An 11,878-nucleotide genomic window follows, 5' to 3' on the forward strand; every position below is an offset into this window, starting at 1 on the left:
CCCTTTGATCAATTTATAGTCCTCATAAAGTTCCCTCAGGCTTGGTAAAGGAAAGGTGAGGTATAAACAAGAAGATGGATGTCGCAACATGGACATTTGAAAGAGCACGCCCCTGTCCATCTTACAAGCTAAGCCCAGGGATGATGCAAGAACACAAAGGAGAAATAATGGTGAACTTTCTATAGGTATGGTGAACTGTCTATAGGTAACTGGGGGTCTCAGGAAGCTCCAGGAACAGAGCTTTGGGTTGTTACAGTCACCCTGGACCCAGGTTGTTCAAGGATTCGAGGATCTATATCTCCCTTCTCATCTTTTATAGCTTGGGAATATCAGAGCACTCTGGTGCTTTATACAACCTTAAAAAGAAATAACATAAAATCAAACTCCACTGAATTTGTTTCTCCTTTTTGAGAGGTTTTAAACTGATATAAGCTGTTTAAAAATATCATAGAATTATGTTCGTAGTTCCAGTGTGTGTCATGCGCTTTACATCGGCTGCATAATTTTGATTGTGAAGTCTTCCTGGAGAGAGTAAAGTATGAACATGAGATCTTTACAACTTATCTTCTCGTTTTTATTTTGTGAAAGGCAGTGATTGCACCTGTTCATATAAGACAGGCATTAGGTTGCCCATCACGCTCAGGAAAAGTCTAACTCAACACCACACTCTCTTTTGTTTCCGCTCTGTTGCTTTCATAGAACCTAGAAGACTTTTTTTTTTTTTTTTAGTCCAGGATCTTGTGAAAACAGCAAACTGAGTTTTGACATTTATCAGAGCCAATACACTACAATAAGACCTCAAGCCATTTGAGATTTTTAATTTTATTTATCTGTGTGTGTGTTCATATGTGTATATGTATATGTGCACGTAGGTGCCAAGGGAGGCTAAAGAGGACTGTAGATCCCTGGGAGCTGAAGTTAAATGTGGTTGTAAACTGCCCAGTGTGGGCGCTGAGAACTAAACTCAGGTCCTCTGCACAGCAGCAAGCACTCTTAATGGTGGGCATTTCCCAGCTCGCTCCATTCTATTAAAATTCTATTATTAAGAAGCTATTTATGGTGTTGGCTATCATTGTCTACTATCCATTTCCTCTTTGCCCAGAAATCAAATCTGTTCACAAACATTCTGTTTAGGAGAGAACACTTCTTAGTGAATGAGATGTTTCTCTTGTGCCATGACGCTTACACATTTGCTTCAAGGTTTCTACGGTTGGATATTCCCAGTCCTTACTCTGTTCTTTGTTTATGGAGCTAGACAATGGACAGTTTCGTGGACACAACCATTCTTGGTAGATTCTGGCAGAATTGTTCTGTGCTCAGAATGCTTCTTGTGCTCTCTTGGTAAGAACGCCTGCCTGCTTGTGCTTCTCTGACTCCTTGAGTGCCCGTGCTCTCCTTGATCAGTATGTTCCTGCCGCCTGCTCCGCATTCTGAATGTGTCATTGATGTTCTGAAACAAGGAGGCTGGCCAGGGTATTTTAAATATCTTTTGCTGGCATTAAGTCTGTGGTCCAAGACCAATGCACATTTCCCCCTTTATTCATCACCAAGACACTGATGAGTCAACACAATTTAACATTCTTTTCTGTTTATTTACATGTTTTTGTTTCATGTCTAAAAGAAGATGGACACATTTGTACCCACAAGTCAGAGGGGGGAAAAATCAGTAAAAGCTGACCTTGACTTCATATCTCCATTCTCTTTAATTGCTGTATTGTTGTATAAGCCTGCATCTGCCTACCTTACTGTTAATATTTTTCAAAAGCTAGATTCATTCTAACTAGAAAAAAAGCCAACTATTATTGAGATAAAAATTATTGAAATCATTCTGATTTTCAAATAACTTTTGAGAGTTGTACATGGCACTCTGGGGTTTCTTATTATGCTCTGCTTCAACATGGGAAAAATACAAAGAAACATGTGGGAATAATTCATAAGGCATTTATGTGCCGTATAATCTGGTTTCATAAATTCATGTAACGGGGGGTTTTCTGGGAATAATTTTCACTGATTAACCTCTAGGTCAATTTGTTATTTTTGTATAACCAACCATGACTTCCTTTCATATATTTAACCTCTGATTCTTCCAGTTGATTAATTTTCTAAATAGTTAATTACTTGATAAATATAAGCGAATTTCTTCTAGCTATCTTGCTGTGTGGTGATTCTTTTAACAACAGAACATCACTTAAATATGGTTTCTCTGGAATTGTCTCCTTTACATCTTTGGGTACCAGAGCATAAATTCTATCTTTTTTTGATATGATAAATGATGTATTTTCAAAATCTGTATAGACAATGACATGTCTCAGTGCATGTAAGGATTAATTACTTTTAAATATAGAAAAATAAAGAAGATACAGGCAAGGCTCTTGTGAAAATCTGCTAATTTCTAATCCAGAGCCAGTATAAGAGATTATACTTTCATCTGTGGTCAAATTTTAGAATGAACACGAGTAAGTAAAACTTCTGTGTTTAGACATTTCTTTTCAATCAATTAACTATTTAAGAAAACTAAGCTGAAGACCTAAACATTAAAGCTGGAATGGTTTGTTTGAAATTTATTATTGTCTCAAAAAGCTGTTGAAGCCTTTTCATTCTGTTCTGCTAATGCACCTCTAACCTTCACACTGATCCAATGAACAACAGAATGACAAAGTAGGGTCCAGATGTAGTAAAATAGAGTTGCATTTATGACTGAAATGCAGCATCGTCTATTTAGGCCAAACTGACATTTCACAAAAAGCCCAGTACAGAGACCATATTTGTTTACTTCAGAGTGCTGAATCAAATCAGTGAAAGGTGATTTGTAAATCGCTTCTTCAGTGAACTTGAATAAATAACTCACAAATCAATGTGTTACAAGGCGCTGGTAACCAGCCCATTTCACTTGAAGCCATGCGGCAGCCTACTGATCTTTTCCTCTGGATTGTGTTGGACGGGAACTGCTGAGGTAGATACAGACGATACTACCTACCTGCCAAGAACAGTTTATTTTAAAAAAGAGGAAATGCAATTAGCATTCATTTTTTTAAAGTTCTTCTAGAGGGCACTGTGACCCTAGAGACCAAACAAGAGAAACTATTGCCATGGAGGAGGTGAGGTAGAGGACACTGGCTTTCCCATGGTGGTTTTCAAGGATCCAGGAAATAGGTGGCCAAGAAGAGATATTCCCCCAATGTTCATGTTTCCTGCTTCTAGTATAACAAGTTTCCAGTGCCTGGGGCCCCAAGCAGGCCTCCCAGGTCTACACAAGCTTTTTCTGCTCCCTCCACTGAGTTTAAACCACATGGTATCTGTTTTTGAATAGAATTCTGATATCTAGGCTGCTGTATTCTCATGGATGAGTTTATATTCCCTTGTGGGACCTGAAGAGCAAGAGTTAAATCTAGAGTCTCTCACTGAATCTGGAGTTCACTGGTTCACCTCGTTTGGTTGACTAATGAGCTCCAGATATCTGTCTGTCTCTGCTCACCTCTATACCTCTAATACCAGGGACACAGGCATGTGCCACAAGGTTCAGGTTTTATGTGGGTACTTAGGATCTAAATTCAGGTCCTCATATTTGCACAGAAGGAAATTATACTGACTGAGACATCTCCCCAGACCCCAGTACATTGATTTCCAAAAGATCTTCAGTTCCTTTGAGACCATATTCTGTGCCTTCAGACATCACATTTCATTGCTTGAGAATATAAACTGAGGAAATAAGAAGGACGACATAAATGTTTCCGTGTTCCAAGACAGTGTGCCTAATTTATTTCCACTGATCACAGAGAGGAGCATTTTATTCCTTCCATGCAAAGGTGTTCTCCGGCATAAGGCAAAAACTCCAAGCTAAGCTGTTATTAATCTCTTCCCAGAAACTCCACTAAACAGTGCTATGAAACATCACCTCTGTGCTTTCTTCACCCTGTGCCAGGCTAGGAAGCAAATTTTCCAGTTAAAGACTAAACATGAAACTTGTAGATTTGCAATGAATAAGAAGTGTTTTTATTCAGTAAGCCATAAAAAGAACACCTGTTTGGAGTTGACAGCAGACTTTTGAAAGCAAGTCGGTTCAAATGCTGTTCCCCATTTCCTCCCCGACCCAGTAAAGTCATAATATTTGTCCTTTCTACTTTATGGCACTGAAGAACTGTTTGTTACCACTGGAGGAAAATGTGTTCGCTGACATGCCTAATACACACGAACTTTTTATAAATGTGGTATTTTCTATTTGGGATGAACTTTTCAAACAACAAAATTATAGCAATGAACATCTTTATTGTATTTCCCTTTTCCATTTGTCATACCACATAAACTCATTGAAAATTTCAGTGTCATAGAAGAGTGTAGAAAATATGATGGCAAAAGTAACTCCAGAAGAATAGTAGAAAATGAAGCCCTGGACCCCTCTTCCTCACTGAATATACTGCCTCCATCACACACCGCCAAATCCCTTGTGTGAAAAATTCACAAGCTCCCTGGAAATTCCTGTGTCCGGGATAGATCACACACATGGAAGCTGGTAATGAAGATGCTATCTCAACCCATTCCAGACATGCCATATAAGATTAAAAGGAATCTCTTTCCTTGCTCTCCCACTCTGTTCCAGTACCAGCTCAAACCTCCTACTCCTCTAAGCTCTCATCCCCTGTCCCTTGCCTTCCATCACCCCCCACCCCCTGCTTGCTCATGTAGATCTCATCATCATTTCTCCATCACTGGGGAATCCATGCGCCCTTCCTAGGGTCATCCTTACTAGGTAGCCTCCCTGGAGCTGTGGTTTGCAGTCTGGTATCCCTTGCTTTATAACTAGTGTCCACTTATGAGTGAAGTGAGTACATACCATGTTTGTCCTTCTTAGTCTGGGTTACCTCACTCAAGATGATATTTTCTAGTTCCATCCATTTGCCTGCAAACTTCATGATGAATGAAGACACCACAGGAATAGGGAGAAACAGGGTGCTAGGGAGGTTCCCAGGAATCCACAAGGATGACTCCACCATAGACTACTGGCAATAGTCGAGAGGGTGCCTGAGCTGGCCTACTCTGATGATAAGATGACTGAATACCCTAACTGTCATCATAGAGCCCTGATCAAGTGCCTAAAGGAAGCAGATGCAGAAAATCACAGCCAGGTCCCAGGCAGAGCTCCAGGAGTCCAATCGACGAGAGAGAGAGAGAGAGAGAGAGAGAGAGAGAGAGAGAGAGAGAGAGAGAGAGAGGGAGGGAGGGAGGGAGGGAGGGAGGGAGGGAGGGAGGGAGGGAGGGAGGGAGGGAGGGAGGGAGGGAGGGAGAGAGAGAGAGAGAGAGAGAGAGAGAGAGAGAGAGAGAGAGAGAAGGGATTCTATGAGCAAGAGATCAAGAGATATCGAGACCATGATTGGAAAAAGTACAGAGACAACTAGCCAAACTAGTGGAAACACATGAACCAATAGCTGAGGAGGCCCCATGGTACTGAACTAGACCCTCTGGATAAGTGAGACAGTTGTTTAGCTTGAACTGTTTAAAGGCTCCCAGGCAGTGGGATTGGAACCTGTTCCTAGTACATGAGTTGACTTTTTGGAACCTAGTGCCTATGATGAGGCACTTTGCGAAGCCTTGGAGCAAGGAGGAGGGGCTTGGACCTGCCTCAACTGAATGTACCAGGCTCCGCTGACTCCCCACGTGAGACCTTGCCTTGGAGAAGGCAGGAAAAAGGTGTGGGTTGGGGGGAATGCTAGGGGATGGGAAGAGGGAGAACAGGGGAATCTGTGGTTGGTATGTAAAATGAATAGAAAATCTCTTAATAAAAAAAAAAAAGATTAAAAGGAAACCCTAACATCCAGCATATCTGGAGAGCGAAAGATATGGTTTTCACATACAGTGTCCAGATCTTTCCTGGGGTCATCTAGAGTTCTGGCTTCTATCTTACTTGCTTCAGAGCATGGGTGGAATCCAGCATCTTCTAAATGCTTCGTGGATAGTTAAAAAACAAACAAGACTTTTGAATTTGCACATAGTCACCATAGCCTCACATTCTACTTCAGTGTAAAGAAAGTACTCACAAACTCCCCAGTTCCTCCTGGAGAAAAGACTTGGGCTACACATCAAATATTCTGACATCTCATATGCCAAATTAAATTTTTACCTCTGTTCAAGTGCTAAATGACTGGGAAGGGTGAGAAGAAAGAAGACAGTTTGACTGGTAATTTGTAGAGCCTCTCTACTTAGTATAGCACAAAACTAATGGGCAAAAACATTTATGTCCCAGGTTGTCCCTGGGAGGGAGAGAGTTGGTCGATACAACCTAGGTGCCAATATTTCTGGGGTATGCTCAAAAGAATTATTTCTGTTACGCCTGTTTCAGAGTATTGTTGGGGGTTCACATACTCTGTATTCCTAGGATCCAATGGTCAAAGAAGAATCAACTTGATCCATCATATAACTGCTACTCACAGCTCCTTGTGACTCAGGTATCAGTAGAGTGAGTGGGGAAAATTGTTTCAGATCCCAGTTTTTCTTGTAGAGACACAAAACTGCACAGAGCCTTGGTAATCTGACTTTCTGTCGTCTCCAAAGAGCCTACACTCAGTCCTTGTTGTTTCAGAGATGCCACGTGCTCCATACACCTGAGACCTTCTGAGAACAAACCACCATGAAGGTTTAAGGAAAATAGTCTCAATCAAAGGAACAATATGTTTATAAACTGATACTAATGTAGAAATATGACAGGGAATTTAAAATAATCATTACAAAAGTCCCCAATTATGGTAAGAGAGCAAAGCATGTGCCTTGTGAAAATTTCCACAGAGAGAAGATAGTAAACATGCCAGATGCAAATCTCAAAGCTGAAACTTATGGTAATAGAATGAAAAATGCACAATAGTGGTTCAAAGCCAAGTAGAACAAAAATCAGAAGGATCACAGATATAAAAACAGATCATTGGAATTGATCCAATTAAAAGAGTTCTGGGACATAACTCAGTGGTAGAACTTGGATCTAGCATGAGCAAGGACCCTACATTCAACCCCCAGCATCACCAAAACGGACTTTGAATTGATCAATTAGAAGAGAAAACTTAGGAGACATATACTTTTTGGGGTGTCAGTAAGGTTAAAAAGATAGAAAAGGAAAAGAATATTAAAAAAAAGAAACCATGAAAGACCACCAAAATCCTGTGAAATAGTCATCTTAATCCAGGCATCAAAAGAAAAACAATGATCACATGCAAGGAAATCCTCCTGAGACTATGAGTGGATCCCTAACCATCAGGGCAGAAGATCATGGAATTCAAAATGCTAAATGAAAAAGAAATGCCAACAAGAATAATTCTTCAAAATTAAGATGTGATAAAGACTTTCTGGACAAACACTGGCAGTGTTGATCTCTGCTTGACTACCATATAAAAGTACTATAAGGGGAATTTTGAGCTGAAATAAAATTAGGACACTAAGTAGTATAGTGAAATCATAATGAATGTAGATCAATACATATGCATGATGCCATGAAGTTCATCAGTAAATCATAAAAATAAAGGCAAAAATATTAAAAGTTACTATACATATAATGTTCTTAGTCAATACACAATATGGAAATACCATATGTGGTATTAACAACCAAACATAGGAAGGAAGTAAAAGCATGTGGTTTTGTACGCGATTAAGTTGTTCTTGATATACAATAAGCTATTTAGGTAAGTCCTGTGAAAGCCGTAAAGAAGGTACCTGTAGAAGGTAATCAAAGGGACATATAGGAACCAAAGTATGTCAGTGCAAGGCAAGGCCCTAAAAAAGTGCAAAAGAGCAAACAAAACCATAAGACAAAGATAAAGTTAATATTAAAATGTCATGTGAAAGTCCTTTCCTATTAATTAAAAATGTAAAATAGATATGACTCCACCACCAAAAAATACAAAAAGCTAGGCCCACTGGGCATGGTGGTGGACACTTTTAATTCAGCACCCAGGACACTGAGGCAGGAGGAGTGCAAGTTTGAGTGCAGTCCAGCTTATAGAGTGAGTTCACGTCCAGGTTGTGCACCACGAGCCTGTCTCAAAAACAAACAAACAAGCAAACAAACAAACAACATAGCTCAGCGGTTCTCAACCTTCCTAATGCTGCGACCCTGTAATACAGTGCCTCATGTTATGTTGACCCCCAACCATAAAATTATTTTTGTTGTTACTTCATAACTGTAATTTTGCTACTGTTATGAATTGTAATGTAAATAAGTGTTTTCTGATGATCTTAGGTGATCCCTGTGAAAGGGTCATTCTACCCACAAAGGGGTCACATCCCACAGGTTGAGAGCCACTACCATAGCCCAAGTATGTGGTTTTTTGTTGTTGTTGTTTTTTTAAATAAGAACACACTGGCTAAAAATGGAGATGGAAAGAGATATTCTGTGGAAACGGTAACCAAAGGAGAATGCAATTAAAACTATTTCTATCAAATAACATAGTTTTAAGTTAAAAACCAGCAACAGACAAAGGCAGACATTAAATAATGACAAAGGAATCAATTCCTGAGGAAGCAACACAGTTATAAATACATGCAGACCCAACATCAGAGTACTTGAATCTATAAAGCAAATAGCAAAGAACTGAGGAGAGAATCGAACTGAACATGATAATAGGAGTAATATCCTGTTTTCAATAATAACTAGAAGATGTGGAGAGAATGGCAGATGCTGGGGTCATGACAGGAAGTTGGGAGTCACTGTTCAAAGGTTTTATGTATATAAAGTTTCAGTTATGCAAGTTAAACAGATTCTGGTGGCCTGATGCACAATACCATGCTTAAACCAACAGCACCATAGTGGATATGTGCAATTTCATTAAGAGGGTAGATCTTGTGTTAAATATGCTTATCACAACCATGTAGCTAGAGTTTTCCAGTCCTGCCTGGCCCACGGTCAGGACAAATCTCTCTCACCCACCAGTCCCACAGCCGCTTAGACCCAACCAAGTAAATACAGAGACTTATATTGCTTACAAACTGAATGGCTGTGACAGGCTTCTTGTTATCTAGTTCTTCTATCTTAAAATAATCCATATCTATGAGTCTATAAGTTGCCACATGGCTCATGGCTTACTAGTATCTTACATCTCACTTTTCATGGTGGCGGCTGGCAGTGTCTCCCTGTCTCAGCCTTCCACTTCCCAAAATTCTCTTTGCTTGTCCTGTCTATATTTCCTGCCTGGCTACTGGTCAATCAGCATTTTATTTATACAGAGCAATATCCACAGCACTTCCCCTTTTCTTTTTTTTTTTCCAAAAAGGAAGGTTTTAACTTTTACATAGTAAAATTACATATAACAAAACAATTATCAAGCATGAATTACAGTTACAATATCTAGTCTATTTATAATATCTAGTCTATTTGTATTTGGCAAGATTAAAGAAGATATCCTATCTTATATTTGTGAGTCTAAGGTTTCATATCTAACTTATCTTTTATCATAACTGAAGAAAATTATAACTCTAGTCTTCAACTACATCAAAGACCCCAGAAGGATATATTATTACCTGAGAAATGGGATATAGCTAGAGTTTTCCTGCCTTGCCCACAGTCAGGACAAATCTTTGTCACCTGCCAGTCCCACAGCTGCTCAGACCCAACCAAGTAAACACAGAGACTTATATTGCATACAAACTGGCCATGACAGGCTTCTTGATAACTGTTCTTATAGCTTAAATTAATCCATTTCCATAAATCTATACCTTGCCACATGTCTCGTGGCTTACCAGCATCTTCACATGCTGCTTGTCATGGTGGCAGCTGGCGGTGACTCCTTCTGCCTTCCTGTTCTTTCTTTTCTCCTCTCTGTTAGTCCCGCCTATACTTCCTGCCTAGCTACTGGTCAATCAGTGTTTTATTTATTGACCAATCAGAGTAATTTGACATACAGACCATCTCACAGCAATAGGAAAAGGATGCAAAAAACTTTCGGGAGTCTTGCAGGGTAGACAGAGACAGCTGACAGCCTGGACAGTAACCTAATATTCCTTTGTAAAGTTGGGGCATCTGTCTTCAGCCACAGGCCTAGAGTTTCTCAGTCATTTCTTTCTGTGTCCTGTAGAATGTCTGACAGTTTCCTCTGTGAATTAGGAACCTGAAGGACCATTTTGCCAAGAAAAGCTCAGTGGTCACCTTCCCATGGGTCCTGTATGTCCAGTTGATCAAGCAGTCCAAGCAAGAACAGTTTCTTGCACAAATAGCTATTTTTGCCAAGGTGAAGATAAACTCCATATGGAGTGTCTTTGATATCCATCCTCCTCTCTGAAGTAAATCTGTGCTGCCAGGAGCAGACATGTCTCATTGTCCAGAAAGTCTAAATTTTTAAAACATTTTAAATGTCATATTCTGTAGGTCTTTGAAGTGTTTGAAGATTACCAACTTAATTGAATTATATCTATGTATACTTAGCAAACAACATGACTATAAGTTTGACTATCATAGAAGACTAACTATTAATCTGTACTTCTTAATTATCCATTGCAATTTAAATGAGTTACATAAACATAACATCTCAAAGGAGAATAGAAATATATATATATATATATATATATATATATATATATATATATATACAGTATAACAAAATTAAGTTTAAACTTGTATCAATAAACTAAAATCCATAGCAATGTAAAACATTTCTAAACAAGTTGTTACTCTTTAAAAGTAGGTTCATTAGTCTACCCTTTCATCCTATCATATCTATATCATCTTCCCTTTTCTTCTTTAGAAACAGATTACATTCATAACCTGATTTAAATAAAAATATTGGTTTTTCTCTGTCCCATACCAGAGGGCTCTTCTGGTATGGGACAAAAGAATCTCTCAACCTTTTTTTTTTTTTTTTTTTTTTTTTTGCAATATGTTTGGGTTTAGAGAAGGAGTGAGCCAATTCCATCTCCAAAGCCAGCTTGGCATATTTGGGAATTTGGGCATAGATTCTCTTACTACTTCCTGCTGGTGAGGGGCGCTGTATCTTATGGGGACACAAAGAAAATTCTGGGATTATGGGGTAGTCCATGAGGCTGTATTGTCTGAGCCAGTTGCCTTGAAACCATTCTGGATGTTGGATCATCTGGGCCATGATGTCATCGGAGACGTTTCAGGGGGTCTTGGCTGGTCAAACCTGATGTATCTCAATCTGGAACAAATCCATAGCCTCTGGCTTTCTGTGGAAACAAAAGCAGAGCCTCCTTTCCAAAGCAACATATCCTTACATGCAAATTTTGAAGTCAAGGTACCTTTAAAGTATACATATTGGCTTAACTCAACAGCTTTTATAATCAAATATTTTTCTTCAATTACGAATATCAAAGACAATATAATCCAGATTATCTGTGTGATAGCCATCTTTATGTGGCTTATTTTTTAATATTACTTTCAGTTTCTCTTTAAAGACTTTATTTTTTTAAAAAAAAATATGGAACGCTTCACGAATTTGCGTGTCATCCTTGCACAGGGGCCATGCTAATCTTCTCTGTATCGTTTCAATTTTAGTATATGTGCTGCCGAAGCGAGCACAAGACTTTATTTTTAAAAACTATTTCTTTATATAACTGTATATATTCCTTTTTCTCTCTCTTCCAAGCTTACGTACATTTTTACACACATTGTAAAGCATTTGAAGTCTTGTTCCATCTGAATCTGTCTTATCGTGAACCTATTGCTTTAAACTGAAACATTTCTAAGACTGAAACAGCACTGTGGCTGCTGGCTCCACCCACCTCAGCTTCCCAGTATGACGGTGGTACAGTTTACCACCAGCTTTGGGTCTGGAGCCATGTGTACCATCACGATCAGAAGCAGTTCTATCAAAGCAGCTTGTAGCCCAGAAACTTCTTTGTTGTTGTACTAGCAAAGACTAAATCCACCACGCAGCAGTGTAATGTGCCT

The 11,878-nt window shown here is 39.1% G+C and overlaps 1 non-coding gene across 1 annotated transcript; it reads right to left on the bottom strand.

Moving 5' to 3' along the window:
* Window positions 1–11,399: 11,399 nt before the first annotated feature.
* Window positions 11,400–11,506, bottom strand: LOC143273107 (U6 spliceosomal RNA). The gene has a single exon (XR_013051017.1). It is a non-coding gene; the product is annotated as a U6 spliceosomal RNA (small nuclear RNA).
* Between the last annotated feature and the right edge of the window lie 372 nt (window positions 11,507–11,878).

This window comes from Peromyscus maniculatus, chromosome 4 (genome assembly GCF_049852395.1).
Source record: "Peromyscus maniculatus bairdii isolate BWxNUB_F1_BW_parent chromosome 4, HU_Pman_BW_mat_3.1, whole genome shotgun sequence".
Lineage (NCBI taxonomy): Eukaryota > Metazoa > Chordata > Mammalia > Rodentia > Cricetidae > Peromyscus > Peromyscus maniculatus.